The 17,081-nt window shown below is 45.2% G+C and overlaps 1 protein-coding gene across 1 annotated transcript in view; it reads right to left on the bottom strand.

Annotated features, from left to right (window-relative positions):
• The window catches only part of ABTB2 (ankyrin repeat and BTB domain containing 2), a 608,178-nt gene that overhangs the window by 312,344 nt on the left and 278,753 nt on the right, over positions 1 to 17,081 (bottom strand). The window lies entirely within an intron of this gene.

The following is a 17,081-nucleotide window of genomic DNA, read 5'->3' as shown; positions in this document are numbered from 1 at the left end:
AATATGTGCAGGGATGGGGGAATCACACATCAAAAGGTATATACATTTGGTCACTAAGCTTGGCATAGCAATAATGGGGCATTAATATGTGGATGGATCCTTTCTCTCAGAGGCGTTTATGGATAAAGGTGCAGATATTACGCTGGATGTATTTATGTATTTTTGTATTAGGAATTAATATAGGACACGATTTCCCTACTTCCCAGTTCAGCCACCCAACTTTTCACTTTTACTTGATGTTATTGATTCCCAAGGAGATATATGGAAGATTCATGTCCGACATCCCCCAGGAGGGTAAAGAGAATTTGGGGATTGAGATTCTGGAGGAGGACTGGACCTACATAATGGGTCAAAGTAAGAGGTTCTCGCTGAATGCTAGATACAAAACTATTCATTTCAATGTTATGCACCAGACATATCACACTCCAGCCAAGTTACTAAAATATTATCCAGAGACAGCATAAGAATGTATGAGATGTAAGGCTAATTGTGCTGACTTTGCCCGCTTGGCATGGTCCTGTCCCCAGATAACAGAATTTTGGGGGAGGTATATGAGATGGTGTCCCTTATTACGAGGGAACAGGTTGTGATGGACCCGGTACTGGCACTACCCGGGCAGACTAGTAGCCTCCCTAGGCATGTGCGCAGGTTGGTGGGGCTTCTCTTGGTGATGGCTCACAGAAGGGTGGCTATTGCTTGGTGGAAGGGGCCAAGGCCGATGATAGCAATGTGGTTGGAAGATATTGCATATTGCTACGACTTGGATCTTGCGTTTATTCGTACAATGCCTTTACATGCACACCCCCACCCCAGATGTATGGGGCCCCTATCTGCACTATGTGTTGTCCACGCCATGTAGGGTATCCTCCACTGATCATTGACATGCTGTATATGCACACCCCCCGCCCCAGATGTATGTGGCCCCTATCTGCAATATTTGTTGTCCACGCCAATCACGGTATCCTCCACTGACCATTGAGATGCCATATAAGCACCCCCGCACCCTAGATGTATGGGTCCCCTATCTGCAATATGTGTTGTCCACGCCATGTAGGGTATCCTCCACTGATCATTGAGATGCCGTGGATGCATGCGCCCGATGTTGATCACTGGAATTCCTTCTGTAGCAATACTTTTTCTGTTGTTGTCACACACTTCTGGGCACTCAGGTGTTCGTTTTCTTTACTGATGTATGTTGTATGGAAAAATCAATAAATACATTTTTTCTTAAAAGAGAGAGAAGGGGGACCATGGGTTAGTCCATGGATAGACCTCAAATCCAGAAGAAGGAACTTGAAGGGGGAGCGATTTTGCATGGAAAGCCGGGGGTTTGAGGATTGTGGTAGGTAGAAGAGGATGTGGTGGCAGCTTAAAGCACGTTTCTTCAATGAGCGCAGCAACCCACTGAGTTACCTTACTTTATGGGCACCTTTACACCGTACTATGCAAGGTGTGGTGGGGTTGCGCCGAGGGATGGATATTCCCAGTACATACGTGTGATGTTATTATAATGGTATGTCTTATATATCACAGCTGTGCCACTTTCAGGGCCTCTTGGCTCTTAAAGACCTGCAGGACCAAGGGTTGGGTAGGTGTTGGTTGGGGTGGGAAGTTAGCAGGAGTAGAGGGGGGAGAGCAAGGCAGCTGTTGCGGCAGTGTTGAGGTTTTGCAGGTCGGACAGTGGAGATGACCACCAGGTGGATTCCCTTATTATGGATGCATCAGAGTGTTATGCATTCCTCCCAGAATCTAGAGAGGCTTTACATGAATAGGGTAATACATGAAAGGCTGGCGTGCAAGGCTAACGTGTGCTCTTGAGTTAGTTGGGACCTCACTGACCCCCTCAAAGCAAGGGATTACATTGTTTATGTTCACCCCTGGCGTAAATAACCGCTGGGGCCTTGGGGTGTGTGTGCTTATTTAATTATTTCATTTGTAAAGCGCACACACATCCCTGAGGCGTTGAGGCGCTGTCTTATCCAGTGAGCACATATCTTATACAGTGGTCCCATGTTTTAAACAGTGAGTACATCTCGTTTACAAAGGTTTCATTCAATCGGTGTGCTTTTTATAGATTTAAAAGTTTCACATACCACGAGAATACATGTATTTGAGTAAATGCCTGCATGGTTTGAACAGTAAGCACGTCATGTTACAGGACGCCCCTTTCTTATACAGTGAGTACACATGTTGTACACTAAGTCATATGCGGTAAGAATTCTGTTTTTCAGCAAGTGCACTTCTAATGCACAATGCATACAATGAGTGCATAAATCATAAAGAGACTACTTTTATTTTTATTTTGTTTTGATTTTGAAGCAGCCACTGAAATGTCCTTAAAACCACATAACACAGTGCACATCCAGGAGGAAAAAAAAGAGTTGTTCTTAGCAATACAATGGTAGAAACTTAAGTGCGCTCAAAGTATTAGCGTGCAATGTGAGAACACATGGCATACAGTGATACACTTTTCATACAGCAAGCACACATAAACAGTGTATCTTCTAACGTATCCAGTAGAAGATTTTTTTTTAAAATTTTATTTTCAATGTTAACAATACAACAATACATTAAAAACATCAAGGTAATACAAAAATAAACTATATACAAGATTACAAATCACTGAACACAAATTCCACCCCATCCCTCAATCGTAGAATTCACATCCGAACATATTCAATTGTCATTTTCAGTATATTGAAAGAAATCTCCCCCATATCTTATTAAATAGCATTTTCTTGTCTTGTCTTTTGTATGAAAACTTTTCCACATCAGCCAGACTATGCATTTCATGAAACCAAACATCTTTGTGTAAGGTAGTAGCAGTTTTGCAATTCCTTAAGATGATTTTGTTTCCAATCATGGCACCTCTATATAACCATTTCTTCTGGCATTGTGTTAGATCTAACAAGTTATCATCACAACCCAAGATCAGTGTTTGAAAATCAAGCTCAATCCTCTCATTCAAAACCTTCTTGAAGATCTCCCCTAATTCCTTCCAAAATTCTCGCACCTTCCTGCAGTCCCACAACATATGTTCCAATGTACCACTCTCATGAACACAATTCCAACAACCTGGATCATCTTCCAGACCTCTCTTCCATAACCTTTCGGGGGTCCAATAAACCCGATTAAGGATCTTAATTTGTCTCGACCTCTCAGTCAATCCCAAGGAACATAGTTTAACATTTTCACTCATTCTCGTCTAAGATTCTGCAGTAATTTCAGATCCAATTCTGTGACTCCTAGAAGATTCTTACAGTGAATTGATGGCTTATAAAAGGCGAATACCCAGATGGGCCAGACAGCCCCAGCACCCAGACATGGACGTCCTTCAAAGAAGGATGGGTGGCTGTGGATCACTATGCCTTGTCTTCCTGAAAATGGACACACATGTCTGTAACATTAGTTGCTTCGTGTAATGATTGTGGGAATCATTCAGTTGTTACCTGTCTAACACAGTGCAGGGCAGAAAACCCCAGAAGATAGGCCTTTTCTGTCTACGTCCTCAGACTCTGGAACCTCCTGCGCATCAACGCAAGACTCACCCCCTTCATTCCTACATTTCAGGAAGGAGCGAAAGACCCTCCTCTGGTTCATCCCTAACATCTAGGTCAACACTCACTCCATCCCCAACCTAATCTGAGACTGGGTGATCTGCTCTCCGTCCTACCTCTCACCCGTTGTTAGCTCCCCCCTCTCTCTTGTACTGATCCCTTGCGATCTGCTTCCCTCACCATGCACGGCACCCCTAGGACTTGCAAATCACCCCACTGTTGGGTTTGTGCTCAACAAATACCATCATAATAATAATAACAGGGAGTACACATCTCATGTGTCATTCTGTCAGTCCCTGTCTTTTTAAATGAGTTGTATGCACTAAATACATTGAGCAGGTGTTTCAAGAAATTAGTTTATGGGGCATACTGTGAGTACTCACTTCATTTGGTGACTGTGTGTTTCATACAGCAAGTATGTAATTAATAAAGCTGGTATGCATTCCATACAGTGAATACATGTTGAATGTGATTAAAGCATGTCTCGTGCAGTGAGAGTGGCTTTCATGCAGAGTCCACTTCATCCAGTGAGTACCCACCTCATACAGCGAGCATGTGTGCCATTGAATGAATACATTCCATACTGTCAGTACATATTTCATACAATGAGTAAGTAGGGCTTTCACACAGCAAGCGCAAGTTCTTCAAGGAATGAATGAATGCCCAATAGAGTGAGTATGCATTTCATACTCTAAGTACTCAATTTGTACAGTGGGTGCACACTTCATGGATAAGTATACATGTAAAGTTCTTAATGCGTGTCTTGTATACAGTAAGTTCACTTGTCATACGGTGAGTATGTGCTTATACAACAAGTAATTGGTTCATATGGCGGGTACGAATTTCATACAGTGAGAGCGGGTTTCCTATGAATGAATTCCTAGTACAAATACTATACATGCATTTTGTATGGTGAATTTAGGCCATTATATGAGTACACACCTTATCAGGCATGTACAAGTTTAATGTAATAAATATATTTCTCATACAATACGTTTGCATTTTATACAATAAGTATGTTTAATACACACAGTAAACTTTCAATATTATTAATGGGTCAGTGAGTATGTGTTCCTTACAGCAAGTATGCATTTCCTACACCGAGTAAGCATTTCATCCTGAGAGTACACATTTCTAATAGTAAGTACACATTTTATATAACTGAAAGTATGGCTTATACAGTGAGTGTGCATCAGGGGTAGCTCATCCATTTTGGGCAAAGGGCACTGGCCCTCCAGTACCGTTGCCTGTTATGGAGGAGCAGTGCCAGTCCAGTTGGTGCAGCTGATGAAGCGCTCATGGGTGGGCTTAAACTGTCAAACCTTAAGCTCTTTAACAGTTTTTGTTCCCCAGTGCACGCTTCCAATAGACCATGCAAGGCTTGTGTATACTCTTACCCAGTCATGAATAGCCCATTGGGGATGAACTCTGGGGAGCTGTACCTCTGAATGTGCATGAGGGGTGCTCCTGCACCTCTCTGCGCACTCAGACAGCCTGGGCATGGACTATGGTGCGCTCCGGCTCTGGTGCACATGTGGAAGAACCAGAAAGCTCTCTTTAGTTCCTGTTTACTGTTTGTGCTGCGCAAGAGCTGCGCCGGCGGCGAGCAGTGGAGTCCAGACCAGGGTTGAAGGCGAGGTTAACTTTAATGGATTATGTGTGTATGCATTTGTGAATGAGTGAGTGTATAACGTATGGTTTGGGGTGCACGTGTGAATGAGCAAGTGTATGCGCCTGTGAACGAGCGAGTGAATGCTGTGTGTGAATGAGTGAGCGAATTTTGTGAATGTGTGTGAGTGTGTGTGTGCATGCTTATGCTGCTTGACCTGGGAGCTGATTGGGGGGGGGAGAGGGAGCAGATACTATGGCATGGCATTTTAATAAACATCCATGACAAAGTAAGCATAACAAGTGTTACTAAATGGCTAGATTGGCATTTTAGTGCAGCCAGTCTAGCTATTTCTTACCATGGCATGGCATTTTTAGTGGCCATCTATGATACAGTAAGCATGATAAGTGGCATTACCTGACTAGACTGGCATATTTAGGTGCAGCTAATCTGGATATTATTTCTTACTGTGGCATGGCATTGTTTAGTGGACCTCAAGGCTAAAGCAAACAAGATGAGTATTATTACATGTCTAGACTGTCCTACATTGGTGCACCTAGTATTCACATGTTTTCTTTTTGTGGCATGGCATTTATAATGGCAAAGCCAAAAGGATCACAGTCTTACATGGGGATACTGCCATATATTGGCAGAGCCAGCGTGGACATGTTTTCTTATTATTACTGGTATTATGCACAAAACAAATATGAGTATGTTCTTATATTGAAATACTGGCATATGCTAGACGTCTATAGCCAGCCTAGACGTATATGGGCACAGCCAGCGTGAAAACGTTTTCATACTGGCATATATTGTGGGCAAATGGACCATGAAAACTCATTGGAAAATGCGCCTGTGCACTGTTGGTAACTTGCATCTATTGGATTTCTCGATGAGTTACTCTACAAAACCAATTGGAAAATGTCTGGCTTTTTACTCAATTTTTTCAGAGAAAGTGTGCTGTATAATGCACTATTTTAATCCATTATTCAAAACAAATGTCTGGGGGGAGAACACCCTGGAAGTGTCATTCGGGCATATTTCTGGGAAATATTTATGCTCCTCCAATTAAAAATGTCACTGACCATCACTGGTATGCGTTTTAGTGAGTACGTGTTTGTTGTTTTTAATGCGTGTGATACAATTAGTACGAATTCCATGAAGGTAGCATCTGTTTATGCAGCAGGAGCGCGTTTCACAGAGTGGATAAACATTGTATGCATTATATGCTTCATGTAATGAATGCATGTCTCATACAGTGAGCATGCATTTAGGGAGTAATAGTTTTATGTGATTAACAGTGAGTATATCATGTTATGAAGCGTTTATACTACATCAATCACCACCAAAGTGGTCTTATGACATAGGTACCTTGTCCAAGAAAATTGTGCATTTTGTGCATATTATTCAGAGACTGTGTTTACACAGTGTGCGGTCTAGTGAGTACACGCTTCATACATTAAGCAAACATTTCCTGTAATGAATGACATGCCTCATAGTAATTATGCATTGCAGATATTGAGGACATGTTTCATGTAATGAATGCATGTCTCTTACAGCGAGTATGCATTTAATTTAATACATGCATGCCTCACATAGCGAGCATGCATTTCATACAGTGAGTATACATTCCATGCAATTGATGTATGTCTTGTGCAGTCATGTCATATAATAAATGCATGCCTCATACAATGAGTATGCATGTCATACAGTGAGGATACGTTTCATGTATTTATTGCATGTCTCAAGTAGTGAGTGCTCAATTTATGTAATAAATGCATGCCTCACACAGCAAATTTGCATTTCAGACAGTTAGTATATGTTTCCTGACGTTAATGCATGTCTCATCGAGTGAGTATGCATTTCCTAGAGTGAGTATGCATTTCCTAGAGTGAGTATGCATTTCATGTAGTTACCGTATTCCTTGTTATTATTATTGTATTTATTGAGAAGCAAAGGAGCACTTTACAATCATAGGGGGAAGGCCAAGGTGAGGGTAGCAGAGAACCAAGGGAGTGCGGAGCTATCAACATGGGTTGGGGCAATTTCACAGCAAGCGATCTACAAGCAGCCAGGGGAGGAACAGTGGGGATCAGATCACCCGGTCTCAGGTAGGTGCTACAGAGGAGCCATTCCTTAAAGAGCAGGGTGTCAAGCTCCTTCCTGAACTGTAGAAGCGAGGGGATGAGTCTGAGGTTGTCAGGGTGGAGGTTCCAGACTCTTGAGGCGCAGACAGTGAAGTTCTGTCTTCTGGTTCTTTCCTTACTGCACAGCAGAGTTCAAGTCTGCACATGTCCTTTCTACTGGTGCATTGCATGCCTCCAGAGATGCTGAGTTTCTCAGTGAGGTCGTTTAGAGTCTGCAGGGTGACCGCCTTGCAGATGATGCAGCAGGATTTGAAGAGGATAGGGTCTTGAAGCGAGAGCCAGTACAGTTTAATGAGGGTCGGGTGAGGTGATTGAATTTGCGGAGTCATTTGATGAGTCGTGCTGCAGCATGCAGGACACATCTCATGAGTGCCAGGGTAGTCACCGGATGGCCTTCATAAAGGGCATTGCACCCACCAGGTGGGAGAGGACCAAGGCTTGGACAGCAGATCTGAAGTTGTTTTCTGCATGACAAAATGTTGGTACTAAGCTGTTTGTGTCTTCATTGCTATGTGCTGCTTTCAGGAGAGGTGTCTGTCAGTGTCAGACCCAAGCCACTTGTCGCAGGTGGCCAGCTGGGGTGTGAAGCCCTCGAGGTGCATAGCAGAGAGCCAGTTCTGGATGTCAGGGTGTTCCGTAATGTTGGTCAGCAGTAGGAATTCAGTCTTGGAGGGGTTGGGCTTCAGGTAAGCACTGCACATCCACAACTGGATCAATGAGAGACAGGCCTCGAGCCGGTGGATGTCTTGGGACAGAGCAACGTGTCTTCTGGGTATTAGTGGATGAGGATGTTGTGTGGAGGGAGGAGTGTTCCAATTGGTCCATGGAAAGATTGAAGATCACAGGGGATGAGGATGGATGCAGGACTCCACAGGTGATGGGTAGAGTTGGTGACCTGGAGGAATCCCTTTGTACAAACTGGTGGTGATTAGCAAGGCATGATTTGAATCAGCTGAGGACAATCTCCCTGATCCCCATGAAGTGATGTAGATTGTCGGTGAGTGTCTGGTGTTCTTCACACGGTGAGTACTCATTTCACGTAATACATGCATGCCTCATGCATCGAGCATGCATTTTATACAGTGTTTATATGTTTCATATAAATAAATGAATGTCCCATACAGTGAATATACATTTCACACAGTGAAATACATAGATAATGTTATGTATTTCATACAGCGAGTCGAGTACACGTTTCATGTAATTAATTCAATGAAGTGAACGTGTATTTTGCACAGTTGTGTATCTTTCAAGTAATGAATGCATGGCTCAGAGAGTAAGTACGTATGACATACTGTGAGTTACATTTTGAAGTAGCGAATGCATGTCCCGAAGAGTATGCATTTTATTTATTTATTTTATTCATTTATTTATTCGTATTTGTAGAGCGCACAGCAGACCGAAGGCATCATGGCGCTTGTTACAGTGTTGCTTATACTTAGTTACATACAGTTCATGTCCATTATTGAGTACAAGTCTGAGCGTAAGCGTTTCATGTAATGTAATGAATACATGTATAATACGGTAAGTATATGCCTCCATTAGCCAACAAGTCGTGCATGTTCCTTCCGTAATTAAACCTTTCCTTTGGGCGGCAGTGGAAGTCAGTAGGAAGTAGTGTTGGGCGAGCCGGGCGAGGCCCGGGCCGGCCTGGGCTCAAACAGGGGTTCCAGCCTGACCCTCGTTTCGGGTCGGTACCCCTGGATGCCACGGGCCTGCTATGGGCCCCACCATGGCTGCCCAGCAGTATCCACACGATAAGTGAGAGAAAACAAACAGCAGCTGAGCCTAAATTGCGTGCTGCAGGCCCAGCCATACACCACTCTCCGATCCATGACAGCCTGTCCTTCCCTCAGACAACACGATTGGCTGAGGGCAGAACAGCGAGCCACTCGGTGCAGGTGGAAGGCATGCATCAGGCCAGCAGCTATGCATTAAGGTAGGTCCCACTCCCTGCCCTATCTTCCCTTTTTGGGCATTTATTTTCATTTTGCCTGCGCTGTGCAGGCAAAATGGAAATAAAATGTCAAAATAAGAAGAAAAAAAATCTGGACCTGATGCCGGTTCGGGTGCCAAGAGGGCACCAGGGCTGCGTTTATTTGTTTTCATATTTGGGCATTTCTTTCCATTTTGAACGTGCCGCGCAGCCAAAAATTAGCTTTTTTCCCATATTAGGGCATTGTTTTCCATTTTGACCACACCGCGCCGCCAAAATGGAGAAAAAAAAAACAAACTATGAAAAGAAAAGAAATGTGGCCCTGGTGCCTTGTCGGCACCCACGCTGTCATCAGGGCCATAATGTGCTTTTTATCATATTTTTAGCCAGTCCGATAGCACAGCGAGTAGAGCGCTCGCTTTGACGTACAGGTTTGAACCCCGGCAGGGCCAAACTCAGCCTTTCATCCTTCCGAGGTCGATAAATGAGCACCACACACCGTGGGAAATAATAAGCAGCGCTCAGAAGCCTGAGGGTTTGTAGTGCTATATAAATGCTAAATTATTATTTGGGCATTTTTTTTCCATTTTGGAAAAAAAAAATCTGCCGCTGATGGCAGCGCGGGTGCCGGCAAGGCACCAGGGCCGTGTTTATTTTGTGTATTTTTCTTGGGGGGGGAGAGAGGGATTTCATGGGCTCGGCCCATGGTGGGCTCATAGAATCAGGCCTGACCCCCAGGCTCGTCCCTGGCTCGGCCCTACCCATGAAATCCCTGGCTCCCCCAGCTCCAGTAAGAAGGCTCCCTTCCCCCCTCTCCTCTTCTCCCCATTCCTTTGCTCTCCTCTCCTGCCTGCTCAGGCCTCGCCCTCTTGAATCGGAAGCTATTTTCCACTTGTGGCTTTTCCCATTATTGGCTGCCAGTCCCCCAGGCCTTCGAAAATGAGCTCTCTAATTGGAACCTACGCCCAGATCAGCAAGCCCTCCATTCCCAGGAAATGAGCGGAGGGCATTATTTTCCTACACAGCTTTGGATTTTGCAAGCCGGGATATTGTTTTTCCATCAGTGGATTCTGCAACTCTACAACAAGCGCAGGAGGCCAGAACGCTCAGCTGTGTATTGTCTTTCTTCTCAGAAGTGTAATGACCGTGACCACCAAGGCCTGAGAGACTCATCCCGTGACCGTGAAATGGACGCGCCCCGGGAGATGGGGGCGGGGTTTCATTTCTTCTTTATAGCTTTTTAAGCCAAATTCCCATATTATTCCCTTCGGAAAAACTGAAATCCCCTCTGATGTCTGAGTTACAGTAACAGATAGCTACTGGGCCCGGCAAGGCAGGAGCTGATGGGCATTTACAAATAAACAGCCACGTCCAACCGGATAGTGCTCGGAATTCTCGGATCTGATAACACCAACTGAACACTGTTCAATTTAGGGCTCCTATGAAAATAAAATAACTTGCCCCAGCCTCCTTTCTCTTCCCGCTAGGTTTCGAATTTGTTTAGGTTCCCAGGGAGGATGGACACATTTCGGAAGTTGGCCTCATACAAAGTTCACTTGTTACCACGTTTGACCAATAGTAAATGTGTTAACAGAAAATTGATAACCTCTGGGTGTTGGAACTTATTGGGACGGTTAAGGCTGGGACTGTGCTCCAAGGTGTGAGGCTGAACCCACAGTGCAGAGTTAGCAAATGGCTCCATGTTACCAGCACACACACGTGCCAACATACCCTATTTCATTTGGAAGATGGTGATCCAGTCCTGGTTTTTTCTTTGCATTTTGGGACTTGCAGTCCTCAATTTAAATAGAGAACTATTTTGTATGTTTGACTGGCAATAACCAAGATCACAACTCTCAAAATACACGAGATGGTTAAATTGCAGGTCAGGACCGGAACCATAATTCTGCCGTGGTATGGAGTCATCTCGTCGCTGTTCGGTTGAGTGAGACTTGAGGACTCTAGGAAGCCTGCTGCAGGACACAACGGGTGCTCCTGGACCTTCTGATCTCTCTCCACGCGCTTGAGGTGGTGGCTGAAAATATGCGATGCAAGTTATCAGCTACAACTTGTACAGTAAGGGGCATTTGGAATCAGTATGCGCCGTGGCCGAGTGGCAAAGGGCCTGAAATGCTCATTTCAGAAAACCAAACGATAATTAATAGATATTCGTGAGCCACCTCACCAAATCCACTGGGTGACCATTACAGAAGGAGACCGGCCATAGACAAATCAGTTTTGACCCCCACCCACAAAGGGAGTAGCCTCGTCCGAACTGCGGGGTCAGATCCCGTCGGCATGAAAGTAGCCTCACACATGTTTCGGCACTGCTACGTTTCATCAGTGAGATGCAGGCATAGCAAGCTCGGCACCTAGTCATGGTGTACACTGGAAACTTACGAAAACCAAAAGGTATCCTCTAGAAATGCCTTAGCCGACAATGCTTGGCATTTGGTATAGGCAGCATTACATCATAAGCTCATGCATTTTCAGCCAACACGTTTCAGACTTTGCAGAACCAAAGGCTGGCGAAGAGGGAGCCAACCGCCAGCTTGTTACAAAACAAACAGATTGTCCCTCATTTTTGGGGAACAGCCTATGTCCATAAGCTCGTTTTGCCACCTGGATCTGCTCTCATATCGAAGTCATCTATGCACGAGTGCAACAAACCCTCTGTGACCTCAGAAAACCCGTTGGGGCTGATATCGAGCACGTTGTGCCTCGATGTCACCCTCCTGGACGCATCCCATTCTGTAGCTCCTACCTCTTGGCAGGTGACTCAACAGGTCACTAGCATTTCTGGTATCTAAGCAACCATGACAGTAGCCACCCAGGCCCCCAACCTCTGGGACATTTGAACACAGCAGTTGATGGGAGTAGCCATGCACTATTGCCGCTATACTACACATGCAAACTAAAAAGAATGTAATCACTGAAAATGCAAAATACAGTGAGAGCGCCAGAGCAACCTCACTCTTCTTTAGAGGACAGTGCGTCCAAAAAACAGAGATCCAGGAATGCCAGGATAGCAGGTCACCGGAAAAGATTGTAATGGTGGCAGTGCCCACAAATCGCTGTAATCCCAACCCCCTGTCACTGTCTATCCGTGTATCGCTGTGTTCCCTGCTATCCTGTTGGGGCGCTTTAAAGATCACCATCATATCACATCACTACGGTTACTCTCTACTATACACCATCACACACCTAGAACACAGCTATACCCTTGATAAATTCGGCCTAGCTGTTCACATACAAATACGACCCCATGAGCACCTCATCACCCTAATAAAACGCTGCTAGCCGAGCACATTCCGGTCTAGTTGCTCACATAATGCGTCCTTCAGGCCTAACGCAGCCAGAGCCAGTCTGGGTGTCCACCCACCAGACTGCACACATTCAACTGATATCTTCAGCACCACACCTAACGCTAGGATGCAGCTACCAACCGGCAATTACATCAGCTGCACACATATCTGGTGCACCCACGCACCCTACGACACTATCTCTCTCTACTGACCAGAACTGCGGTTCCCGAGGGCGTTCAACCTACCAGTGCTTTGAGATCATACCAATGATATATAAAGCGCTATATAAATGCCAAGTAATATAACATAACATAACAAATAAATCCTACACCTCTGGTTACCCCCAATCCTGCAGCTCATTTCCACTGTCAGCCCCAGATATAAATATGTCACTCATGTCATTTGGTTCATAATCACTGTACAAGTAATTTGAGGATAAAAGAGGCCATTAGAATGGGAAGTTATACGGTACACTAGCTTCAATATCCCATACCATGTGGTGGTGATTTCTGTGCATTCGTATTTTGGTGCATAATTACTGTACAGGTAATTTGAGGATTCAAGAGGCCGTTAGAAGGGGAGGTTATAGGGAATACTAGCTTGGATAGCCCATACTATGGGGTGGTGTACACCTAGGTGATCCTCAAAGGTAGAGATCCAGGGCTCCGTGCTAGGAGGAGGGGCAAGTCACAGAAACACTACAATGTTGGAGGTGCCAATATTTCTATCCCCCACCTTTCAACCGCACAAGAGCTGCCAACTCCTCGGAATCCATTCCCCTCATTTTAACTTTACAAGCATTAGCGGAAGAGATTGACGAGCGGAGGCAAGAGTGATTTGCATATGGTGGGTGCCTTTCTCTAAGGGCACAGAAAAGCTAAAAACTATGAAATGCTACCCAGAGGAAATCGCAGCCTAACAATGGACGGCTACAGCATTTCCATCCATCCAATTTTGGCTTACACGGTTTGTTAATTAGCCACAGTGATAGCAGCTGGCATTTATGCCTTGCGTTCATCGTCCACATAGTATGGTGTCACTCTGCCACACAGCTTGTCTCAATAGATAACTGCAGCGTGATGAGCCAATCAGCTCACAGAGAAAATAGAGATTCTTTTGTTATGTGGTGGCATAGGGAGAAAGAGACAGGAAATAGATAGTAACAGACAGGAAGTAGGCAGTACTGTGCAACTCTTGACTTTCTATTATTGTAAACATTTTCTCTCTGGGCACCTCCAACATTTCTAGCAGCCCATAGAGAAGGGAAGGTGCAACACAACTATTTAATGAGGCATGAATATATGATAACAGGCAGCTCCAACCAAACCGGAAGTGTGCAAATAGGGATTAGGCCCATTTTCAGGCAGGAGTAAAACCAAACCCGGATCGACCTTCTGAACCAAGTTCATAATTAAATTGTTGGAGGCTTGTACCTGGCTCGATGAATGTTCCGAGCAATGGTCCATGTGTTGCTCCTATTGAGCCATGCATCTACATCACCCCAAGGCTAGAGGGCCCCCTGACAGGGGTTGGCTGAGTGCAGAATGGCAGCACGTGTGCCGGGGGCAGGAAGCTATCGAGATGGAGGCCTGAACGGTGCTAGTGGAGCCCTGACAGGGAAGGGTTCCGTCAATGTAATCGTCACTGTTCCTCAAATTCATGATGTTTTAGGGGAATTTACTAAACAGATGTTATGTGAAAATCGTTCCTAACATTTCGTTTGAAATATATGTAAAACAAGAATCTGGTGGGAATTATGTAGCTCGTTGCACTTGGGTTTGTTTGGTTGTTGTGAACAAGTGAGATTCTTTATGGATCTCTAGAAGTGAGTAGCCATTGTTCTGGGACCCTGAGGAGAATGACCAGTGGGTCTTTCATGCTTTGTGTCTCTGGGGTTGAGGGGCTTTTCACCACTACCTGGTTACCACCATTTTTAGATAGCAGCCAATAGAAAACGCCAGTCGTTAGTTTTCTACATCAGATGTAAAAATGTGTATGTTGCAAACACCACCGCCTGTGAAAACTGTACTTGAGTTGTTTAAATGACACAGGCATGTGATCTTCTCCACTTGCTTTCTTCTCTTTTAAACTTGTGAAAATACTAACAATTACTTCTTTAGTATGTATGCGCACCAGGGGCGTTGCTAGGGGGGGCTAAGGGGCTATAGCCCCTGATCTTTTGGTTGTAGCCCCGGATAGAATCTCAGGAGCTACAGCCAAAAGACTAGCTAGCCCCCAGTCCCAACAGTTCCCACATCCCCGTAGCCCCGGGTCTTTTCCAGACCTAGCAACTCCCCTGATACGCACTGTTACTCCTCAGCATTATACCCCGCGTAGCACCAAAATGTGGTTCATTCGCCGCCATATGAACGTATGCCGTAGCTCACATTCGTTCTTTCGTTTTGGCGATGGTCAGCCATCTTGGATTTGCATACAATCTCTAACAAAACAACTTGGTTTGTATATAACCTATCAAAGCCTGTAATGTGAAGTGCAAATATTACCCAACCCCCACCTCCTTTCCCAGTACTCCTTTTATGAATCACTGAAGGATGAAAACAGAGCCCTCAAGTTTCCTGTGAGCATGCGTGAGAAGTTCCTAGAATATAATCGGGGAGGGGGTTCGGTGGGGCGGGGGGGGGGTGGATCATTCACTAGACCCTATCATATGTTGTGCTGTGGGCTTCCTACATTCACGGCTCTGCTTCACTGCCTGGGCTGCGTCAGGCATATCTAGGTCATGCCACGCTCATCAACACCTTGCAGCTTCTATTAATTAGAAGCAGAAAATATGTTCTCATCTCCCTGTGTGCGCTGATAACAGGCAGCTGTGCCTCCGGGGGCTCAATCCCAGCCACATCCGCCATTACACGGCTGTCTGGGCAAGAAACAGAGATGGCGAGTTTCTGTGTGTCTGACCTGTAAGTAGGCCCGCTCCCCTACCACACAGAGAGCGCACGCTGATGGACAGAGCGCGCATCCAGGGCCGCCGGAAGCAGCAAACGAACCATTTCCTGCCAAAGAAGAAAAGGCAATAAAAGACTAGAAACATTAACCTTTCAGGCACGGTTGAAAGAGTTCAAATGACAGTTGGCCTCTTTCTGATTCTTATCTGGTGAACGCATGTGTAATTGTAATGGCCAATTGAAAATCCCATTGAAAACATCTGAATCGTTGGAAGCAAAACATGGCGAAATAATCATAGCTCTTAACTCACACGCTTTTGGCGGGTGTCACCCGCCTTGTAAAAGGCTGACTCACCCGCCAAGCCTCCAGCACTCCCATTCATTTCAATGGGCGTCTCACCCGCCAAAAACAAAATCGGGTGATTTCACCCGCCTTTGCAACACAACTGGTTGAGAGCTATGCAAATATGTGCAAGAAAGTTGGGACATGTCACTCAAAAAATCAGACCACTTAGTAAATCCAACAGCCATTAAGGGAATCCAAGAGTCTTCTCCAAGGTGTGAGACTCCCATCCAATGAGTGAGGCTTGAGTTATCTCAAGTAATTGTAAGTACATTAAGGCAGCAGGGCAGCGACTTTCCAAACAGTGGCCGATCAGAATGCACTGGTTTATATACCCTTGTGGTCTAGCTCCCTTTTGCAACACAAGGTTCAGGCGGGAGGTCAGGGCACATCATACGAATCAGACACAACCTAGCTACCATTCTCTGTAGTATGTGTGCCATAGGTCCACTGGAGGTAAGTGGCCATTGTACATTGCAGAAACTTTACAGGTCGCACAAAGCATACAGTTGCCTGAAATGTTGGAAATCACAGCAAGGGAGGTGCGCTACGGTCAGGCGCTCTTTTCAGATCCTGATGTACATAAACACAATGGGGACATGGTATAGATTGGTGCCCAAACACGAGGCCTTTGCCTCCTCTGGCGCCAAAACCCTCCTCCGAGAAAGCATACAGGATGATGACTGAAATGGCAGGTTTCAGTAAGGTTAGGCGCTACGGTTACCAGGGAGAAACAGAGGCACACATTACAGAATGTAAAGACCCACAGGGGGACCTTTGGCAATGAACGGATTGCAAAAGGAAAGCGTAAAAGCAAGGTGTAATGCATTTATGCTTTCATGTTACGCTCCAGCACATTTTCATGCGCATTTGAAGGTGTAGGAAGTGCACCAATCCGAGTTTGCATCTCCACTTTACTCTTTCCCCCTCCATCTCGGATGAAGAGCAACAGGTTGAGATTTTCATGCAGACGTAACACCAATGCATTCCTATGGAATCCGCTTTGCATTTGCATCCGTTGAGGAGCAGGCGGATTCCATAGGAATCCATTCATAAATGCCACATATGAAGCGTACTGTGCAGGCAGCGTTTACTTTTTTGCAACGCGGAGTGTAAATGTGCAGAGTAAAGGCAATTTTGCCTTGCTTCAATCTTCGCGATTACACTCCGCCTTGTCAGATAATAAAAATTGCACGCCGAGGACACCAACAGTATTTAAGGGCTAACGTTGGTGGTCCGCTGTATGCTATTTGCAATTTGAAGAAAAGGACTCCTATA

Source organism: Ambystoma mexicanum, chromosome 11 (assembly GCF_040938575.1).
Source record: "Ambystoma mexicanum isolate Mex_15411 chromosome 11, UKY_AmexF1_1, whole genome shotgun sequence".
In the NCBI taxonomy this organism is placed as follows: Eukaryota; Metazoa; Chordata; class Amphibia; order Caudata; family Ambystomatidae; genus Ambystoma; species Ambystoma mexicanum.
The sequence above is the reverse complement of the archived record's forward strand: the minus strand, read 5'-3'. Positions and strand labels throughout refer to the sequence as shown.